This window comes from Tachypleus tridentatus, chromosome 10 (assembly GCF_004210375.1).
Source record: "Tachypleus tridentatus isolate NWPU-2018 chromosome 10, ASM421037v1, whole genome shotgun sequence".
Classification (NCBI taxonomy): Eukaryota; Metazoa; Arthropoda; class Merostomata; order Xiphosura; family Limulidae; genus Tachypleus; species Tachypleus tridentatus.
This window is the reverse complement of record NC_134834.1, coordinates 146641279-146665612: the sequence shown is the minus strand read 5'-3', so window position 1 is coordinate 146665612 and position 24334 is coordinate 146641279. Positions and strand designations below refer to the sequence as shown.

The 24334-nt window shown below is 35.5% G+C and overlaps 1 protein-coding gene across 7 annotated transcripts in view; it reads right to left on the bottom strand.

Annotated features, from left to right (window-relative positions):
- LOC143230553 (uncharacterized) overlaps window positions 1-23874 on the bottom strand; it is a 114840-nt gene extending 90966 nt beyond the window's left edge. For 4 of the 7 annotated variants that reach the window (XM_076464314.1, XM_076464315.1, XM_076464309.1 and 1 more), the window contains exons 1-3: window positions 23727-23870; window positions 5029-5179; window positions 4164-4257 (exon numbers count right to left, since the gene is read on the bottom strand). The gene's annotated coding sequence lies outside the window, so the exon portion shown is untranslated. Of the gene's footprint in view, window positions 1-4163; window positions 4258-5028; window positions 5180-23726 lie in introns of all 7 variants that reach the window. The other 3 variants (XM_076464311.1, XM_076464313.1, XM_076464310.1) reach the window with 2 other exon arrangements.
- Window positions 23875-24334: the final 460 nt, after the last annotated feature.

Sequence of the window (24334 nt, the reverse complement as noted above, 5' to 3'; positions counted from 1 at the left end):
TAAGTAATTACATAGGTAACATTTATCCTGCATTTCTACAGATTGAGAGTAATGCAAAATCAAACACTGAAGTACATTATTCAAATTTAAACATTAAGATAATTACTATAATATTGACATTTTCGACAAAAGGAATGATTGTGTATTTCCAATTTTTGGATCTCCATCTCCAACAAATGTCATACCCTCACAGCTTCTGAGGTATTATAGAATTTGTAATAATGTACAGTTCTTAATATCTAATATATTAGTAAACAAACTTAATTTTAATGGGTTTGAGACAGAAATTTTAATAAACTATTTTAAATTATTTCATAATATAAATAAAAATATTTATAGAAATTTGAAAATTGTGATTTAAAATTATAATATGCACAACAAAGATAGTTTCTAAAATTTATTGTAGGGGAATAATTGGAAATTATTACTGGACATTTTATATCTTGTACGGGTAGATTAATGTAGTAGTATATTATCTCACCTTCCCTATATAAGTCCTGCTACTGTGTGGATCTCTTTAGAATCATTGAAGATCTCGATTCGGTGGACACAGCATGTAGCCTGATGTGGCTTTGCTATAATAAAACACACACTCACAAGATCTAGATAGTAGGGTCCAAGGGTGGGCAACAGAAGCTATACAAATTATGTTGGTTAGGCTTAGTATATTAATACCTGAACATCTTGGTATTTATTTCCAAACATCATAATGGGGATGGAATCCTACCATAACCGAAATGCAACGCATGACAAAGAAAGTTGGTAGTTAACATCACCTACCGCCAACTCGGCACTATCCTTTACCAATAGCCCCCCGCTAGTACAGCGGTATGTCTCCGGATTTACAACGCTAAAATCAGGGGTTCGATTCCCCTCGGTGGGCTGAGCAGATAGCCTGATGTGGCTTTGCTATAAGAAACACATACATACATACCTTTACCAATAAATAATGAAATTAACCTATATATTTAACGCTCCCACATCTGAAAGAGTGAGCACGTTAAAAATCATTCATTAAAATGAAACTGTTTAATAACCGCACGACCTGAGGCAATATTAAGTGAAAATTCACGTCTGACGATTAAGGCTAAACCAGAATCTAGATATAAACTGTTATTACTATACGTAGAAGAGAAGTGCGTCTCATAAATACACTCGAGGTCAAACTAAGAAATTTATTCATCTAAGTAATAAACATCAGGTAGGCCTAGATAAACAACTGGCCTCCTACACACCAATATGTAATAAAATTAGGTAGTTTTTATATCAAAATTAAATTGACTGAAACATGATTAAATTTTTTAAAGATTTATTTAATTATAAGATGATTAAAAAACGAAATATATTTTAAATGACCTAATTAAATGACATTATGCTTAGTTCAAAAACTGTGAAACGTATTAACATTATTTGGCACAGTTACTCCAGAATTGCTGGTATATTTTATTTTCGAAAACATTTAACAGTGTTGAAATTAAAATATTGTTATAATTGCATTTTGATCTTTGTTACTTACACTTCGTTACATTTTAGTGTTTATTATTTACACTTTGCTATGTCCTGGCATTTAAGACAGCGCAGGTGAACTACATTACTATCGATAACACAATGTAACGCAATTTTTTTTCCTGGATAGTATGCGCTATTTCTTAATTGCTTATGTTGTAAAAGTACAGAAAATGGTCATTATTCCCTTCAAACTTTGCTTTTGTGACCTGAATAATGAAATTTATAAATTAACCTATTTTCTATGTAAAAACGGGCAAATTTGCATGTTTTCATTTACATAAGGTCTGAATAAAACAACATATGAATTAAGATTTACATGTATTTGTACTAATGTTATACAAAAATGTTTAGAAGTGAGTAGTTTTTCGAGATTTGCGACTGTAATGTAAATCACTTTCACGTATCAGCCCCCAAATATAGTCTCCCATCATGTTTTTGTTATACGCTCCTTGGTAGCGGCGTTCAAAGTCCAGTATATCTTGGTGGAAACGCTCGCCTTGCTCCTCTGAGTATGCTTGCATGTTCTTCTTGGATTTATCAAGATGAGCGTCAAGGATATGGACTTTCAGGGACATCCTGCAGCCCATTTTGCCGTAGTTCTTCGCCAGAGCCTCAACCAGTTCCACATAATTTTCGACCGTGTGATTGCCCAAGAAGCCCTGAACCACTGCTACAAAGCTGCTCCAGGCTTTTTTTTCCTTCCTACTGAGCTTCTTGGAGAATTATGTGCACTCCCAGGATCTTCTTTATTTGTGGTCTAACGAAGACACCAGCTTTGACTTTTGCCTCAGACAACTTTGGGAAGAAGTCTCGAAGGTACTTTAAGGCTGCAGACTCCTTATTAAGAGCTGTGACAAATTGTTTCATAAGACCCAATTTTATGTGCAATGTGGGAATAACACCTTCTGAGGGTCCACTAGTGGCTCACACTTGACATTGTGCCTCCCCACATAGAACTCGTTCCGTTGTGGCCAGTGCTTTCTGTTGTAGTGCGCTACGGTGACCCTGCTGTCCCAAAGGCAAAGATAACAGAGAAACTTGGTAGAGCCCCCTTGAAGATCCATCAAGAATGACACCCATTTGAAGTCTACGATAAACTTCCAGCCGTACTTCAAGCCTTCTAGCAGGTCTTGACGCTGTTGTATTCCTCTTTAAGGTGCACTGAATGAGCCAGGGGAAGAGACGGATACTTATTTCCGTTATGGAGCAGCACAGCTTTGAGGCTTCTGAATGAGCTATTAATGAAGAGGTGTAACACGTTCGGGTTACAGGCAATCCCAATTGCCTCGCACAAACCGGATACACTGTGGCAGAAGCAGAGCCCATCTTGATGGGTGAAGTTCTACACAATTCTAGAAATTTCTTGAAAATTCTTGTAAGTCTTTTTCATTTACCTTTAGGCATAAGTAATTGGGAAATAACACTTTCTGTCCAGGAACAAGAAAAAGTAAAAATTTTGTTACATAGTGTAATAAAAGTTGTCATAATTCAGTTTTACACTTCTGTTTTTACCACAACACAAAAATACTCCATTTTAAAAACAAAGTAACTCTATAAGTCAAAACGTTTTTCTTTATAATTTTAAACATATTTGTGCTATCATCCAATATTCATTTTACGATTTTATTTCAAGTTATACTGAAACTTACTTGTAATTAGTATTAGATTTGTGATAAAATTAATACTATTTATTTGCGTCTCCCTGTCAAATGGGTTCGGCATGGCCAGGTGGGTGTTTGACTCGTAATCCGAGGGTCGCAAGTTCGAATCCTCGTCGCACCAAACATGCTCGCCATTTTAGCCGTGGGAGCATTATAATGTGACGGTCAATCCCACTTTTCGTTGGTAAAAGAGTAGCCCAAGAGTTGGCGGTGGATGGTGATGACTAGTTGCCTTCCCTCCAGTATTACACTGCTAAATTAGGGATGGCTAGTGCAGATTGCCCTCGAGTAGCTTTGCGCGAAATTTAAAAAAAGCAAACAAACATCCGTGTCGAATAGACAATCGTACGTGAGAGAAGAAGAATAGGGCACAAACAATTACGGTGGAATTCATTTTGAAAAATAATGCAGGCACAAAGTGAAACTTTTAAACTAATTTTTTTCTTCAGCAGTAAAGGCACATTAAAGTTTAAATTCGCGCAGTGTTTAACTATATACCATACTACTGTTTAGTTCTACCAAATGACCGGTACTCGCAAGTCTACTTAGTAAACACGTATTTTTTTATACCAAAAGGAAAAAAATTACTTTTAAAATCAATCAGGCACAATTGTTCAAAGTTATTGACATGCAAAATACTTGAGTAACATTATATCCACTAGTAAAAAAAGGCCTTTAATATTATTTTGTGTTATTCAGAAACTGTAAGCATTAGATTATACACCTTCTTATATAGTGGAATTTTCATTGCTATATTTAGGCTTGCGCTAGAACCATTCTAAATGATGTTAGTATTATTTTCAGAATTCAAAATTTATTTGAAAAAAAAAAACGTTCTAAACAGTTTCACTTCTGTTTCAGTTTAAACATTAATTACAAATGTAGAATCTGACTGGTAAGCAACAAATCATATTATATATTTATATGCTCAGAGATCACTTTAAAAAAACAAATAAATACGTATTAAAATAAATAACAAACTATAATACTTACTTAAGCCTAACGGATTTTGTTGTGTTCGGAATGTGTTCGATTCGTTAATCAGTTCACAGAATAATTCGAAGTGGTTTTCCATTGTTTATGACATCTATAGAAATATTTAAAATTGCGTATTCTTTACTTGCTACAAAAATATTCCAAGTGCCTCTCCTCAAAAACTGAAAACTTAACACACTTAGTAATTACTTGTAACATGGAAGCAGTTTAAAAAACACGAAACGTTTCGATAAGGAAACATACAACATAATAGTCTTATTTCTGAAATACAATCACTTTACGGTCTCCAGAAAAAAGGGTAGGAGATGGTATTAACGAAAATGCTTTTAATGTTTTTCGTTTACGAATTTCTATGTTACAAGCGTGTAATTAACTGAAAATGTGTAGAATATGTCACAACAAATATAACAAACACTGTAGCTACAGTAAATTATTGGTTTTTATAATAAATAAATAGTCGAGGATGACTTGATGTGCAACTTTCTAAGTGATTGACAGTTCAACGACTTTACAATCTTTCTGTTTCTATAAATAGATATATTCTGTAGGTTTAGGAGGAGGCACTGTGGTGAAATCATACACTCGTGAAGTTTTTCGTTAATATGCAACGGAAGTGATGTGATTTCTTTGTTATTCCTTGTTACTCAACCTCTATTCAGTTTCTTTACATTTTAAGATTACTAACTATTTCGGTAAAATTTATTTTATAAGAGCCAATTACACTCCAGGCATTAACTTTCAGAGACATGCAAACAGTTTTTAAACTCTGAATTCTTAGTTTCAAAATTCGATTATTTTAAATTTCTAAACATATTTAAAATAAAACTAAGTTCTAGGACATATGATAATATACTTTACTTACTAAATGGGAGGCTAAGGGTCCCGAACGCTCCCTTAATTATTTGTTCATCCAACCCTCTCACCCCAAAAAAAAATCCAGCTCACGGAATAGCATGTCCTCAGGCACCAGGAAACTCCACTCAGTGGAACATCATCTAGTCTAGTTTGTCCTGCTATGTTTGCAGACGATAAGAATAAGAACCGAAAAGTTCTAAAAATCTGCTCATTGTAAATCACCTCAGTAATTTCAAGTTTTACTAAGACAAAAATAGAGATTCATGAAAACATTTTACAGCAGAAATACTTGTAATTTTCAGGTTTCTAGTTTATATTCCATGAATCTCTCTCTATCCTTTTAAGATACAAAATAAAACAAAAGCACTCTGTCACATAAACCCATAGTCTGCCATTTCTTCGCTTCCACCACTTTTATAATTCTGAATTTGCCATTGTTCCTAGGCAATATTATCTTTGTTATAATCACTTATACCATTGTCAAATTCTTATGTTAATAAGATAAGAACTCCGAAGATAATGTAGATAAGTAAAAGGAAGAAAATGAAACAAACAGTTAATGAAGTTTTACGTTTCATTGTGCCAAAAATCTTCGTTTTTTCCCTAGTTTCCTTATGATAATTATTAGTATTTTCACAGGCTTGCCATACGTGTTTTGCGTATAGCGTGCTGATGACTGCCTTTAGTGAAAGTATTTCTAGGCCTTCTCATGGAAGGTGTCGTTGGAGAATTTTTAGCATAGGTCGAGTAGAGGTTTAGAAATGTTTGAACACTGTGTTCCGTATTTTCATTAACGTGACCAACGAATGCACCAGGAAAAACTAACTATTTCACACACACATATATATATGTCAACTGACGGTGAATTTTTAAACTTAATTAATACAATGTAAGAGCACTGACTTGGATATCTAAAGATTCCAGGCACTAGTATGAAAAGGTGTTGCCAACGAAACCGTTTCTACGAATCACATTTTGTTTCTGATATTCGTGTAATTATAAAATGTCTAGCCGACCCTACTTTTTAAATTGTTTGTTTGTTTTGAATATCCCCAAAAGGTACATGGTGACTATCTGTGCTAATCGCCCCTAATTTAGTAGTGGAAGACTAGAAGGAAAGCAGCTAATCATCACAACTCAACGCCAACTTATGGGCTACTCTTTCACCAACAAATAGTGGGATTGACCGTGCATTATAACGCTCCCACGGCTGAAAGGGCGAGCATCTTTGTGGTGACGAGGATTCGAACCCGCGACTCTTAGATTACGAGACGAGTACCTTAATCACCTGACCATGCCTGGTCCTTTTATGAACTGATAGAATAGAGCTTGAAATACGGCAGCTAGTCAACAGCACCCACCGCCAAGTAACGGGATACACTTATAATGCATCTAAAGCCACAAAGCACGAAATGTATATTTGCGAAAATAATACGCGAACTTTGAACTTGTGAAATCATATTAGAGCAGATAAACATTAGGCCACTCCTGGCCAGGATTTCCTATGCTGAAATCATATCATGCTTTTAGTAACACACTATCAATGAATCTATAAGTAAAGCGGTTACAACGCTAAAGTCACGTCAATTCTTTGGTAACACTCGACACCATTAAATTGTGTGGGGTCTTCACTAGTGTAATACAGTCTTCTTTTTTCCCATTCGTCTAATTCTGCGAGTATTTTTCTATAAGAGACAGTGCGTTTGTACCAAACTTTTCATTGGTTATCAATTATCTTATTAACATAAAACCATAAGATACTTTTATTTGCAAGCTTAAGGACCTCTTACTAAAGCCTTCCTCGAGCAACAGCTTAGTGTATTGTTGCCCTAGGAAGGCTCTGGTAAGAGTGTCTGAAGCTTGCAAGTACAATAACAGCACTTTAACGTAGAGAACAGTCCGTGTATAATTCTATATGTTAATTCATCTGTGTTAGGAGTTAAAATTATATATATATTTATTTATTACGTCAACAAGTTTCAAAGTTCCACAGCTTTATAAAAGCAGTGGATATTGTATTTACAGGTTTGCTTTATCGATCCAATTCTGGTGCATACCACGTGCACTTTCTCATACTCTAATGAATATTAAATAAGGTGAGTTTTTGTTACGTAATGTGCGATATCAAATCCTGATAGTTGCTTTTCACAAAACAAAAATCAACATGTTTCAGAATGTTGTAGTTTGTTTGAAGGTACTTCGCTGGTCCTCGTGCTTCTGAGAACTTTGAATTATCAAACAAAAACATCCGAGTGATTTGAAAACCAAGTGACTTTAATCATTTTGTTCTACTGAAGCAAGGGACAGGTTAATAATTTCATTCGGAGAAAACAAATGTGTTTGTTTGTTTTGTAGATAAGAGCAAAGCTTTATGACGATGGGCTATATGCACTCTGCCTACCACAGGTATCGAAACCCGGTTTCTAACGTTGAAGCCTGCAGACATATCACTATGCTTCTGGGGACAAAAAATATGTGCATAGAAAACTTGCACGACTCTGTCTTAAGATACAGCAATGTCCTATTAAAAGAAGAGTCCAGCTGATATAACTGGCGGCTATAATGTAACTTAACCTTTGACATACGGAACTATACCCAGCAGCGAAATGGCATTTAACATACGTCATAGAAGAAACCATACATGAATCGTCTTTTTTTTTTTTTCTTTGATTTGCGAAAGTCAATACATTTGACATCAGATAACCATTAAGACATATGATGAAATAGGTTAGGAGTGGTCATTCTTTGAAGCTAAACACCCAGACAATTGGTAAAATATGCTAGGTGTGGCCTTTACAAGTTTATTAAGTTTGGGTCTCGCGAGTCTATATTAAAATATTACATACGTCTTGGTTATATTAAACTGTTGACAAACCAAGTCAGAATACACTGTTCTGGATAATATTCTGACCTATCTTTATCAGTTTTGACCATATGTAATTAGCATCTTCCCTAACCGAATTACAAAATTTCCTGGCTCAATTATTTTCCCTTGGTGAAGTTGCTCCCATCTGGATTGCTTTTGGTAAAAGCTTCTGTTTGCATGCTATACCACTTATTAGAAGTAAACACGTCTGGAAATTGTTAGAATATAACACAGTGATGCAATATTTTTTATCTCTCCTTGCGTCTGTGAATACACATTTCTTGTAACATCTTGGAACATCAATAGGTATACACCCCTTTCCCGTGTTCGTTCACGCACCGATAAAATTACGGATTTAAATTTGTTAAGTTTAAAAAAACACAAAACTGCATCGGAAAAAATACGCAGTCGCCAAAACAAAATTTTCAAAATAAAAACGAGAAAACAGAAAGTTTGTGAAAGGCGATATGGTTATTTCAATGTATAAGATTTTGTTATATGTTTGACAAAACTAATGACATCATTATAGTCGAAAAGAATGAATTCTTGAACTACTAATTGGAAGAGAGAGAGAGAAAAAAAACAAGACATTCCTAATTAGATTGCAGCTATAAAGATCTAGTGATAAATCAGCTAAGCAGAAAATGCAACAGGACAGTGCTCAAACAGTAAGACGAAACCAGGGCCAGAATAACTCGTATCAATAATTTGTCTCTCGCATCCATGAAAAATGAAACAAAGTGGATAATTTTTTTCAGAATGGACTACAGTGATTCGACGCTTGCAGTGTTAGGTGATGCAGTCACTGAAAGAAACATTGGAGATGTTAAAACAATATTTCGTCTCACATTATTGAGAATATTCGTATGCATGATTAAATACAATAACCATGGGATTTTAAGCCTAAAATTATACATTGGGTACTTGACCCTCGTTGGATTTCTGAACACAATTTTCTGAACTACCTAAGCCTAAAATTGGTTGTTTGTCCATAAACCATTGTTACAGGTCTGTACTGACTTAGGAGTTATACGAAAAATGTAATTAAATATACCACCAATATTGCTATTAAGCTCACTGATTATGTAAATAAACGGCTCAAACGTATTCCTCTCTATATACAGGGTGCTCGTAAGTCTCTACCCATCCATATACCTTATGTATCCAGTGTATCTGTGTGCTGTCCTTCATTCTCGCTGCATAATATTACGCGACGCCATGTTCTGCGAGACATTATCAAGTGTAAATTGGCTTACATTGGCCATATTTCTCTGAAAAAAAGAAACAAATTTATAATATATGCGTAATTGAATATAACATAACAACATATGGATGGGTAGGGACTTACGGGCCACCCTGTATGTAGAGGTATACACAAGTTTAACAGTTCAAATTAATCCCTTTTACAATTTCAAAATTGTACGCACAACTTAAGCCTATCATTACAGAATGAATTTAACATGTGGCCCGGCATGGCCAAACGCGTTAAGGCGTGCGACTCGTAATCTGAGGGTCGCGGGTTCGCATCCGCATCGCGCCAAACATGCTCGCCCTCCCAGCCGTGGGGGCGTTATAATGTGACGGTCAATCCCACTATTCGTTGGTAAAAGAGTAGCCCAAGAGTTGGCGGTGGATGGTGAGGCCTTCCCTCTAGTCTTACACTGCTAAATTAGGGACGGCTAGCACAGATAGCCCTCGAGTAGCTTTGTGCGAAATTCCAAAACAAACAGAAGTTAACATTTAGTTATTAACTTATTTGTCTTTAATTTAATGTTTCTCGTGAAGCAGAATATTATTTTTGTTTCACACAAATAATTGCTTCTAATACTTCTTATATTTTAAAATAATATTTCTCAACACTTCTAAAATAAACACTCAAGTTTTATTGTAATAACAGTACAAACTTCGAGGGTATTTTTGTTTCCCTTTGTTTACACTACACTAGTCGAATGAGATTCACTCAAGCGTAGCTCACTCGGCTGCTGAACTATCGCTAAGCCTAATATCTTGCTCTGAGCCAGATACGAGAAATTCCTTATTTTCAGAAATACACACAGCCTTCTTACACGTACTTTAACAATAATACCAAATCAGACTGTCGTAAAAAGACTAGAAAATACTATGAAATAAAACTCTAAGACCTGTAGCTGGTCAAGAAACGTTTAGAAAAACAATGGTTGTGACAAATCAGTCACGTTTCACTGAAACTTCATTCAGTACACGTGATTATTTGTGACGTAGAATATCAAAAAGTTATTTATATGGTATCGCTTTTCATATATTTACAAGCTTTGTAAAGAGAACTTTTAAACGATACACAGTTTACAAACATATCATGTGCCAAACTATAGATATGGTTCATTGCATGGCAAGGGTGTAAAGGAGGGATATGTAAAATATAGCTTTAGCTTTGACAAAGGTTACAAAGTCCAAAAACACTTTATTACCTTTGAATTGTAACAGATATTCCATCATTACAATGTTTCCCAACCTTTTTTTTGTCCCGCACCCCTAAAAACTTTTAATATGTTCTTGCACCCATCACAGTAATTATTTATTTAAGAATAAAGGTGAAGGTGGCCAAAACAAATTTTTATAATTAGTTTTTTAATGATATATAAACAAAAATGAAACATTTAGGAAAGAAAAAAATATTACAATAAACTAAAAGTTGCATAAACCCTACATGGCCTACAAAAAATAAATTTTCATCCATGCATGAAATGAAATTTCTTTGAATTTGAAATGTTCAAATGTTCATAAGCCATTTTAAATTTAATGACTCTTTTGTTCCTGTTTATTTCTTACGAGTTTTTCTAAGCGTGGCACTTTGCTGCTGTTAGCAATCCGCAAGTCTGCCTGTGCACCCAAGAGATTTTTTAGATTTTGTCTTGATTGACAAAAGGGCACTAATTCCAAACTCGCATCAGTACGTCGTCGCGAATGGGATGAGCACATTTAGTGCTTTTTCACAAAGTCTTGGAAACATGTCCATTGCCCAACACCAATATTGTTCCAAAGTTTTGCTTTCAAACTGCATTTCAAGAACTCGATTTGTGCGCAGTTCAATAAGATCTTCCTTCAGTTCTTCATCATCCGACATATTATCCAAATTGAAGGAGTATGGATTCATAATCCATTCTTCAGAAGTTTCCAGTTCTTCTCCAAAATATCCATCAAATGACTTTGATAGTATTTCCAAATGATCCACAATTTCTTCACACACACATGGAATTAGGGACTCATCCTCACCTGAATTTGAAAGATTCCCTCTTTTAACTCGTCGACACCAAAGATGTAACTTTTCTTTGAAAGCATTTAACTTTTCGCAGCATTTCAATATGTTTATGCTTTTCCGTTGAAGAGATACACTCAGGTCATTCATACGAGTGAAAATATCACTCAAATAGGCTAGCATTTGGTTGGATTCTTGTGATTCTATTTCTCCGGGCAGATCACAGTCACGTTCCTTCACAAAAGTTTTGACTTCTTCTCACAGTTCAAAGAAGCGCGTTAAAGCTCTTCCACGTAACAGCCAGCGGACTTCTGTGTGGAAAAGCAAAACTGAATGCTCACTACCAAAATCTTCACAAAGCGACTTGAAGAGGCGGTGGTTCAGAGCGCGACCCCTAATCCAGTTGATGGTTTTCACAATAGTGTCAAGAACTTTTTTCAACTTTGGAGGCAATGTTTTTGATGCCAAAGCATGTCGATGAAGGAAACAGTGAGTACCTTGCAAGTGCGGAATTTCTTGTTTCATCTGTGCAAAAAATATTGATTTATTTCCTAGCATAGCAAGTGCACTCTCGGTACACACAGAACCAATAATTTGGATATCTAGATCATATTTAGCAAAGAAGTCATTCACACACTGGAAGACATTTTTCCCTTTTGTGGTTGTTTTCAGATCTTCACAGAACAGGAAATCTTCCATTATTGCACCATCATGGACATACCTCACTAGTGCGATGAATTGACTGCAATTTGCAACATCAGTTGTTTCGTCCAATTGGAGAGAGATTTTCAAAGGACTACCCCTGATATCTACGATATGTTGGTCCAAAATGTCCGAACTCAAATCACCAATTCGGTTTTGAAAACATTATTTGATAACGGCACTAATTTAAGCTTTTTGAAGCTACTTTTCCCAAAACAATTGTTGCAATTTCTAATGCACACGGTTTTATCACCTCTTCTGCAATTGTATGGGGCTTCTTTGATTTGGCTACTTTATAGAAGCCATCAGCAGTGGTTTGTCAGCAGATATAAAACCTAATTTTGGAAGGGTTTCTCGAGAATCAAAGTGGGTCCTTCTACTTGTCAACAATTCAACGTCATGGCCTGCAACAGCTGCTCTACCATGCCGGTTGTTGAAGTGTTCCTGCAGCTTAGATGGCTTCAAATTTGCGTTTGAAAGGACAGCGTCAAAAAGCATGCACTGGGGTTTTTGCAGATCCTCAGTTGTTCCGATGCAAGTGAAACCAAACTTCACATAATCATCATTCCATTTCATTTTCTTTGACAAAGATTTTTTGCACGAACACAGAATCAACAATGCACTGACTACCATAGCATCACGCATGGGTTTATATACTCTGCGAAACTTTCTAGAACATTCTCGAATATACTTCACATAACGTCATCGATTAATTCTGGAAGTTTCTCGAGTCACGATGACGTGAATACATAACATAAATAAATAATATACACTTTAGGACGGTGTTCACGAACGTAACCTAATTAGTTGTGCCGAGTATTTAGGCCACGTTTACGTTTCGTGTGTTGATTGTTTACAGTTGTACATTAAGATTTCGGTCTGCGCCGGTAACGGTAGAAACGATAGTTTATCGTAACAAGGTAAAAAGCAACGTCTGTAACAAGAAAAATAAGAAATAAAAATCGAACGTAACTTTTGAATATACAGGACAGTACCCTTAATATAGGGCCTGGCATGGCCAAGCGCGTAAGGCGTGCAACTCGTAATCCAAGGGTCGCGGGTTCGTGCCCGCGTCGCGCCAAACATGCTCGCCCTCCCCGCCGTGGGGGCGTTATAATGTGACGGTCAATCCCACTATTCGTTGGTAAAAGAGAAGCCCAAGAGTTGGCGGTGGGTGGTGATGACTAGCTGCCTTCCCTCTAGTCTTGCACTGCTAAATTAGGGACGGCTCGAGGCAGTGGGCTAACAACCTACTTGCTTAAATACCTGTTGAAGAATCCGTAAGCGATTGCGGTCCTATGTTCCTCGATGGAATCTAATGGTGATAACTAACTAACTAACCCTTAATATAAAGAAAACAAAAAAAAAAACTGAAATGTTATCTCGCACTCCCTGAAACGCTATCTCGCACCCCTGGTTTGGAACCACTGCATTATTACATGCTCTAACGTCTATAGATCATAACAAAATTTATACACATAAAAATACGCATTCTAAAATTAAAAGGCGTGAAATTGCAAAATAATGGTTTTTGACTTTTAAATTGATAGGTACGTGTCAAAAAGCATTGTATTGTTTGTAAATACAATATTCTAATATTTATAGTGTATATTTGATTGTTCCCACATATTTGTTCGTTTTAGAGTAAAGTTATATTGAGCAGTGTCTACGGGGGGGGGATCTTAAGTCTATAAACTTATGACTGTCCTGGTACATTTGTAGCGCAAACAAAAGCTAAAACTCGTTCAAAATAATCTCTTAGAAAACTTAGAATAGCAGGTAGCATAACTTTTAAAACGTTTCCTTATATTCTGTAGTGTTATTTTAGACCAGCATAAGCAATAGTAAAAAAAATCAACTTAGAAAATGTTGACGATTCGATCAACTACTCTCTTCCGCTTCGTTTACACGTTTCTACTTTCCAGTTTATGTATGTATCCAATCCATATATATAATAAGTACAGTATTTATTATGGCAACACCCGAGTGATACAGATAAAGGAATTGTATACAAAGATTAATGACAATTAGATGGTGGATTTATTAATATTACTAAATTATTTCCACAGAAAACGTATAAGAAAAGCGAATATAATGTAGAATGCCTAATATTTCGTTAATGTGATTCACACAGATCATTACATCTTATTATGTTTCCATACAGTTTATCAATATTTCATTATGTGGTGTAATTATAAATCCCGTATTACTCTCCCAAATTCGTCCAAGATGTTTATTTACATTTTAACTTCTCAGTTTCTTCATAAGACAATTGAAGAATGTTTACATTAGGACCTTGTTCAGACCAATCCATTTTTGGAAGTTTTTCACTAGCTACTTTACTGTGTGTTTGGTATCGTTTTCTTGCTGGAAGATGATTCTCCGCCTGATGAGTCGTGTTCCTGAAGGAATGGTGTCGTAGATCAGAATATGCCTGTGCATACCTGTTGTCAGGGTACCATTAATTTTTTTATGATCACTGACAATATTGTCCAAGATACAGCATTGAACATGCATTTTTCACAACATAATTCAAAGTGAAACAGACATGAAGAATACTAGTCTCGCCTTCTAGTATGACTGTCTCTGTGTTTGTAGGCTTAATATTAGCGTGTCTCTTCCTGATTGGGTAGATTACAACTAATCGCGATGTAAGCTATTAACACGTGATTTTGCTCTAGTGCAGTTCATTTTCACAAAGAAATTGCATTAGTGTTTGCCTTTTATATCTTTTTCCTGACCGTTTCCCTGATTATGTGTGCACATTATTTGCCTGCAGATGGATTGTTAGACGATGACTAAATATACAAACGGATGAAGAGCTAAATATAGACATAAAACAGATGAATGTATGCATAAATTCATAAAGAGATAAAGATGAACGCTATGAAAATGAGTGCAAAACATAATCCCATCGAAAAGCAAAACTGAACTCTTTGGAAGTTCATGACAAAGTCACTAATATCTGGAGGCTGATATAAATATATTACCATGAAAGTACAGTATAAAGCATGAACAGAACGAAACTTGACAGTAAATATTCAATGATAACTCTGCTCTGAAGAAAATGGATTACCTTTGTTTACATAATAGGCGCACAAGTATGTTTGGAAGACAGATGAAACTAGTCACTAGTCACAGGTTCTTAAATTAAATTGTGCTTAATTAACAAACGTTCTGTTGATTATCGTCCAAAATTAACATTATACAGGCCTTTTACAGCACTAGTTGTATGAATAGAAATAATAAGCGCGAAAAATTGTCGTTTCATTGTCCCTCCATCTGTTTTCGCGTAGGTCTCATATCTTCTGTTCTGTCCAGTTTTCTGTTCGAACGTTAATCTACGTTCGTCTGCAGATCTATCTGTTTATATTCTCTTATTTATTTAAATCATGATATAAGAGAAGGCCAGCGAAACATGTGACAGTGGGTATGTTATCAGAAACACGTCACCATCCTGCTGGGATGGGGAAGGGGGCTAGATGAACATACCATAAACTTTATTGAAAGGATATTAAATGGCTTCTCTTCCACATTGAGTTGCCAAGTTCATCGAAACGTCAAAGTCCCGGAGTTTAATAACAACGCAATACCAATATCTAGCTAAAACTTCATATCATAAAGTAACGTAGTATTGACTTAGTTAACAAGTACAGGTCGTTATTGGGATATTGAAAGACAAGATCTGAGGATACAATTTGCATTGAATTTCCGGACTAAATATAAATGCTCAAACAAAACCATTTTCTTTCGGCTTTCTGCACTTTTAGACACGTGAAAAAATTGCAAAGAACTGAAACAGAAGCGAATGTAAAGCATGATAAAAACATACTACGGTGATTTTTCTACATCATGTTTGTGATTCACTTACTGTTTCCTTTAATTTCCTTTGCTTTAATTACTGGTTGGGTTATTTTTAACTTTCCCTTGTTGACACATCGTGTCATAATATTAACTTTGCACATTTTGAAGAACTGTAACAATGTAGGAGTTTATAAAAAAAATCGCCATGGTGCAGGGGTTTTGCAACACTGTGTATTTTATGTTGATAAGTCTGTAGATGTGGAACCAGTACAACACATAGTTTCAGTCCAACTTCGTTTTCTTATAGAGAAACACTAACGATATGCTATCTGAAACTTGTACCATTCCGAAATTTACCGCACATTTACGATCTGAGAAGAAAGTGATAACTAAACATGGAACGTGTTACGAGCAAACAAATGACACAATACCTAGGTCCACGTATGTTCAAACCAGAATATGGTGAAACAATACCTAAGGCTAAGTAGAATCAGATTTGAAGATGGCTGAAAAAGAGCGGTCTAGTCGTTGAAACCAACTTTTCAAAATGATTTTATATGCTCTGCATGATTAATATCTGGGCTTAATGGATGCTTTGTGGCACTAAACGTTATCTCTCTGGTATGCTGACCAAATATTTCACTAAGATCCTTGATGTCATCTCAATCAAGACTCATGGTAGATAAATGTTTAGGACCTACAGACATAATTCATGATACTTACACACATCATAGATTGGTCTTAAATGTAATGTCCAGATGCCGTTTATCTTATAACCCACCACCACCTTTCTCTGGACACCCATGTTTGGTCACTATTTCTAAAAGGGGCCTTAGTTAAGGATGTTTGTTTGTTTTTTAATTTCGCGCAAAGCTACTTGAGGACTATCTGCACTAGCCGTCCCTAATTTAGCAGTGTAAGACTAGAGGGAGGAAGCTAGTCATCACCAACCACCGCCAACTCTTGACTACTTTTTTATTAACGAATAGTAGGATTGACCGTCACATTATAACGCCCCCACGGCGGAAAGGGTGAGTATGTTTGATATGACGGGGATTCGAACCTGTGACCCTCAGATTAAGAGTCGAGTGTCTTACCCACCTGGACATGCGGGGTTCATAGTTAAGGAGAACACACAACGTAGACTTCACAGCTGTTACACCCCTTTCCAAACATAGCCATATTAGATAAAGTGTGTCACAGTAAATGTATTGAAAATATTATTTCTGGACTTTTTTCTCGACGTTCTCATAGAATGCTTGTCACATCAGTGTTTTTTGCCCAACATTTTAGATATTGTATTGTCATGTTGCCTGTTTAAATGGTCTTGTGCACGCCAAACCAAGCACTGCGATTATATCAGATATCGATTTTTCACACTTCTATCATTCTATAGACACTCCTTGCGAGATGTTAGCGACTTCCACACACCCTTAGACGCAAGGAATCTATCTTCCTCACATGTCTATGTGTATTTGTACTTAAATAATTCTTTTGGACAATAAAGTAAGGTCTTATGTTTAGTGGAGGGGTGTCCGATATTTTTGTTGAAGGGGATAAATATATGTAAATAAAAATTCTAGAAAACATTGATAAATAAAACAACCTTGCTTTAGTTCCAGCTACCACTTAGTTACTCACTCAAACAATTAAACTTTATGAGCTAATTACAAATATAAAAAAAACTTGTTAACCCCAAAAAACCTACTTTGATCAAATAAGTCCAGAGAGAAATAGCGAAAACATTGTCCGTTGGTCCGACCGTGGATATTACTTTCTGAACAGTTATAAACAGTAGACGTTATTCAAAATCTACAGGTTACATCCCTAGGGGCTGAAAAAAGAATCCTGCTGATCTGGGGTTAAAGGTCAAAGACGCTTTAAAAAATACTGAATGAATTTCTGGAAAAAAGACAGCATAACAACAAGACACACAAACACGTCGTATTTATCAAAAGACCAAAAGGAAAACAAAGTTAATGGAAGGTTTGATCAGCCATTCTCCTGGTGACTGTTTTCCAGCACGTGGCAACAAACAAGGTGAGTGTAGGACACGACACGAGCAGGAACATCGATCACTAAGTTATGTTAGACATCTTATTGAATTAATCACTAACTTATACTTAATCACCGCTAGTTAACTGTTGATTTTTCGAAACATATCATTGAACTAGTCCCTGACTTACCATATACTATAACCATTAAGAATAACATTGTAACTATTATTCGTTTTCGAATAAACAAGTATGTGGTTAAGATACCCTTTTGTTTTCCAAACATTACATTTTAGTCGGTTTACAAAGTATAATCAGTTTGCTGACTTCAAAAACAATCGCACAATATTTAAAACATTCGCGTCTCAAACATATTGTTTTAAAATGTTCCTTACTCACGACCCGGCATGGCCAGGTGGTTAAGGCACTCAATTCGTAATCTGAGGGCCGCGGGTTCGAATCCCCGTCACACCAAACATGCTTGCCTTTTTCAGGCGTGGGAGCGTTATAATGTGAGGGTCAATCCCACTATTCGTTGGTAAAAAAAGTACTCCAAGAGTTGGCGGTGGGTGGTGATGACTAGTTGCCTTCCCTCTAGACTTACACTGCTAAATTAGGGATAGCTAGCGCGGATAGCCCTTGAGTAGCTTTGCGCGAAATTGAAAGCAAATTAAACCCTTACTCACATAGTGAGCCCGTATCTCTACAGGAATTTTGAGCATGCGCATCATTGCTGGCACTAATTTTCTTTTGTGAGCAATACAGTTGAACAAGCTGTTTAAAATACTAAAACAAATACATGAAACCAACTCTGTTATTTCACTTACCACTTGTCACTAAGTTAAACCGATTTTCGGGAAATTCCAACCCTCATCAGTAGCCCAGGAAAAGAGAAATCGAAAGGATAACACTAATTGGTTTCATATACTCTTTCGAAAACTTCAACACTACATTCTAATAATATATTCTTGTGAATTATTTCTTCAGACCACACTCACGTGCTATATTTTCATAATAAAATTATTTCATGATGCTATAGTGTCAAATAAATCAACTTCCGATTGCACTAAGTTATGTGCATAGAGCAAAATTAAAAATAAACCTATCCTCCAGTATAATTAATGCAACAATTTTCTTAAGTTTCTACTTTTAAAGAGATGTGAATGCATAGCTTCATTGGTTGGAATCCCTCGCTATGAACGATATTTTTAGCCATGTATATGTGTGTATGTTTTTCTTATAGCAAATACATAGGACTATCTGCTATGTCCACCGAGGGGAATCGAACCCCTGATTTTAGCGGTGTAAATTTGAAGCCTTATCGCTGTCCCAACAGAAGACATTTTCGGTCGTAAACCGAATAATATCTGAAGAGGTTTGTCCTGGTTAGGAAACTGATATTAGCTCTAAATACAAATTCTAGGAAAGTAATGTAAAACAATCTTTATAATAAGTTTATATTAATAAACGATAAATGAAAATAAAATGAATCTATATGTACTAACTACTGTAACCAAAGTAAACACAATAAATAAACAAAATAGCACACATAACTTGAAGAACCCATTAACACTGGTACTCGGAAACACAATAAATAAACAAAATAGCACATAACTTAAAGAACCCATTAACACTGATACTCGGTAACACAATAAATAACACAAAATAGCACATAACTTAAAGAACCCACTAACACTGGTACTCGTAAACACAATAAATAAACAAAATAGCACACATAACTTACAGAACCTATTAACACTGGTACTCGTAAACACAATAACACACATAGCTTAGAGAACCCATTAACATTGGTACTCGTAAACAATAAATAAACAAAATAGCACACATAACTTAGAGAACCCATTAACACTGGTACTCGTAAACACAATAAATAAACAAAATAGCACACATAACTTAGAGGACCCCTTTAACACTGGCACTTGTCTTGAATAATAGTCACTAATGTCTAGTTGTTTCACATATTGCTCTCTATAACACTGCACTTTATCAAAAAACTCACCTTAACTGTACCTTAACTATATTAGATCAAATGCTATTCTAACTGTGACAATTAAACCCACGTGTTTTAGTTCAAACCGCATTTGTAGGTAGCATTAACGTTCCAATGGCGCAAAACAATAACTAATATTTAATTGAAAGTTATAAAAATAATACATTACGTATAAATACACGATGCGTAATAACCCAAAGTAAGTAAATGTAAAAATTAACCTAACTAAACCAAAGGTGAAAAGCGAATTCTAGGTAATATTGAATATATATATATAAATAAAACTACTGGTGTTTCTCAATACACGAACAGTGTTTCCTATCACGTGAAAGAAAATTCCAAAAAACCAAAGCTGTGGATGTACAAGATTTAAAGAGGTTTCTAGAATATTCTTAAATTTCTCGTACAATAGTATAGTTTAATGTGAATTTCGCGCAAAGCTACACGAGGGCTACTTTCGCCTTCCGTCCCTAATTTAGCAGTAGGAAGGCTAGTCATCACCATCCACTAACAACTATCGTAATCAGAGGGTCGCGATTTAGCAGTAAAAGACTAGAGGAAAAGCAGCTCGTCAGCTCCACCCACCACAAATACTGGGGTTACTTTTTACCAAAGAATAATGGGATTTACTGTTACATTACAACGTCCCCGTGGCTGAAGGGGTGAGCATGTTCGAGATTCGAACTCGCGACCCGCAGATTGCGAATAGAACACCATAACCACCAAGTCACACAACTTACTACCAAGAACATTTGTTGAAAATGATACGTCAAGGTCAAATTAAATGTATGTTTGTTTGTTGCTGTTGAGTTTTCGAGCAAAGATACTCGAATGCTCTTAGCGTTATGTCTCTCTAAAGTTTGAAATGACAAACTGACCCGTCATGGACAAATAGTTAAGCTCTTTAACTCGCAATATGATGATCACGGGTTCGAATCCTCGTCACACCAAACATACTCGCCCTTTCAGCCGTGAGGGCGTTATAAGTGTCTGTCAATCCCACTATTCGTTGATAAAAAGAATAGCCCAAGAGTTGGAGGTGGGTGGTGATGACTAGTTGCCCTCTTTCTAGTCTTACACTACTAAATTAGGAACGGCTAGCGCAAATAGCCCTAGTGTAGCTTTGCGTGAAATTGAAAGCAAATTAAACCCTTACTCACATAGTGAGCCCGTATCTCTACAGGAATTTTGAGCATGCGCATCATTGCTGGCACTAATTTTCTTTTTTGAGCAATACAGTTGAACAAGCTGTTTAAAATACTAAAACAAATACATGAAACCAACTCTGTTATTTCACAAACAAATATATTTATTTATATTTCTAAAATATAACCCTTTATTCCCCTGAAGAATAGTCAACTGTTCTAAAATGCTCGAATTTTGAGTCTCGTTTGAAAACATTACGTAGTTTCAGCAGTAATACTGTAGCACGTGATAGTTTTGTGTGTTGTACAATTCTATCCTAATCACAATTTATAGCTTTAGTTTAAATTAAGATTATTTTTAAACAAATTAAAGCAGTAAATTATATTAAGATACACTTTATCACTAAATAAACCTCAAACGAAACTATTAATTGTATTCAAAGTTTTCTATCTAGCGAAATATGGTTCTGAAAGATAAAAAAGTTTACAAATATTTACCTTGTATCCGTAAATAAATTAAAAAGTAGTTTATTAAGTTCTCCCTGCAAACTATTTTGGTATTTTCATTAATGAAATGCGGTCACTGACTTACCACATACCATAAAAGGTAACTCTTGCGTTTTAATTTCTGCTATGCTTTATTAATAGTATGATACATTACTTTCTATCACTATAATCGATGGTTATAAAGGTACCTGTAGGACTTCACCTGTGAGTGTCGTTAAGGGCGTCAACTTGTCTTTTTCAGTCACGTGACACTGTTCTGTCATACGTGCGTGATTATGTTTGAACCCAGTTCAACGTCTTCTTTTAAAGCACAAACTATAAAACATTGACAAGCACAATGGTTGTGTACGTCTCTTAGAGAGTGTACTTTCCTAGAACAAAGTGTAAACTTATTTTATGAGCGTTATGTAAACAACAGTGTCTGTCATTTTCAGTGCCGACTAGGCCTTTCGGGCAATTCTACAAGGTAACATCAGCTCCGTTGGGATATAACATGTGTTTCTTATAATCGTTAATTGCTTGAGACACGTCTATTAGTTATCTATTTCTGAGTCAATTAAATCGACTTACAATCACTCCAGAAACGATGTAATAATTGTACAGTGTTTTTAAAAAAATATTTCAAGCGCATAACTACTATTTGAAGTACGTATTTGGAACAATGAGATAAAATAAGCTGTTTTAAATATCCAATCAGAAGTGACCATTGCAGCCAGTGTAGTTGCACGTAGGTCCGTTCTCAAGAGGTCTAAGAAGTGCCCATAAATTAGACAGTGTAGATTATCACTACATCATTAATTACCAAATAAATTCGTTTAACTGAAAGGTCCTAAGCCTAATAATTATTTTGCATTTTCATTTATCGTGAGCTCTGATGCGTTCGCAGAACAAAATTCACTTACATTTCGAGTTAAATATAGGACTAAAAGAAAACGTTATTGTACGTAGTTTTTCCTTTATAAATAATCATTGGATTTATCTAACTTACAGAAAGAGGGACAGTGGAGGAGCCCATAACGCATTGCGACCCATCATTTATCTTTCTTTGTCACTGTATACACCAATGAAAATATTCTAAATATGTAGCCCTTCAAAATCGATATTTTAAACACTATCAATTTGTATAATTAAATCAAATTATTAAGTTATTTGCACAGCCACTTAACTTATTCCGAAAATATTCTGTTTGTCTCTATAATGCCTAAGAAATTATGTACGTTCGTTTATTTATAGTACAAGTTACTTACAAATAGAATGAAAAGGTAATTACATTTTTACTTTCTAAGTGTACTTGTAGTTATGCAAGAGTTTAGAAACTGTAGTTTTACTTTTGCAAAAACTCGGTACAACGACTTTGTAATTTGATATTTGCGAATACAGTGCCGATTCTAAAATAGTTTATATTTCTAATATTGTATAAGCTTGCATTAGGTAGACACCAGTCACTAACACTAGAATACTATCGTGGTATTCAGTTAAACAACGTTAGAACCCTACAACAATATTCAATTAAACAGCATTAGAACCCTATTACAGTATTCTGTTAAACAACGTTAGAACTCTACTACAATATTTAGTTAAACAGCATTAGAACCCTACTACAGTATTCAGTCCAACTTACGTTAGAACCCTACTACATTTTCAGTTAAACGTTAGAACTCTACTAGAAAATTCAGTCCACCAACGTTAGAATTCTACTACAGTATTCGGTTAAACAAAGTTAGAACCCTACTAGAGTATTGAGTTAAACAACCTTAGAACCCTACTACAGTATTCAGTCCACCAACGTTAGAATCTTACTACAGTATTCGGTTACACAACGTTAGAACCCTACTAGAGTATTTAATTAAACAGCATTAGAACCATAGTGCAGTATTCGGTTAAACAACGTTAGAACCCTATTACAGTATTCGATTAAACAACGTTAGAACCCTACTACAGTATTCGATTAAACAACGTTAGAACCCTACTACAGTATTCAGTTAAACACGTTGGAACCCTACTACAGTATTCAGTCCACCAACGTTAAAACCCTACTATAGTTTTCAACTTTAAAATCTTATCACAGTATTCTGCCTCTAACATTAAAATCCTAGTTTATGATAAAATATTATAGCTAGCTATTAATAACGAGTCCAAGCCCCTCTGTAACACTAGAAACAGTTATTTATGAAAACAATATTAACAGTGGATTTGTAATTATTCTCATTTAATTTGTACTTTAGTTTCTGTGGGAGGCAAAACGCTACAGCGCTTCATTTTAACATATCCGTCGTATAACTTTTTTTTTTCACAAAACACTCTCCCTCTAGCCACAACTCACCGGCAGGTCGGTATGGCTTACTTATCACTTGAAAGTCGCTAGCAATGAAATGAAAGCTATTAATTGGTTTTGTGGAAACACGTCGAAATCGGAAGCTTCTACATGGAACACCACTTACCAGTCGTGTTTCATTTCTATGAACTGTCTTTTCGTACGTTGCTCCGGTAGTCTCTCTTCTGTCAACCGCCTAGCAATGGGAAACAGAACACTCTAGGTCTGGGAGTATGTCAACGAGACGCGACGTACCAAGGGCGTGTTGCTAGGCTTAGTCGTGCGCGTGAAATGTGAGCATGGTGACGCTGATTAGACATGACGTCATTCGGTTCTAACTTGCAAGGCTTCGATAATTTATAGAACATTAATAGAAGCTGTTAACTGTGATGAATTTTAATAAGCATTGTTTTATCTTTGATGAAAATAACGTATTAATTGGTTCGCCTTATACGCAAGGACGATGAACAATAATGAGAAGAAACGTTTCTTCTATTGGTCAGTTCTACTTCCAACTATTTTACTGTTCTTGTTTATGGTTGGTTAAGAAAGTTTTTCTATCATTAATGGATCAGTGATCGTCATGGTATAAGGCATTGTGATCAAAGGATCCCAATCAGTTAAACTGGTAGAAATGTAGTAACTAGTTTTAATTGAGACTATTCTGCTCATTTATCTCCCCCCCCCCCATCCATTCATGTTACCTTGGCCCCAAGTTTGGGTATTACCCTTTAT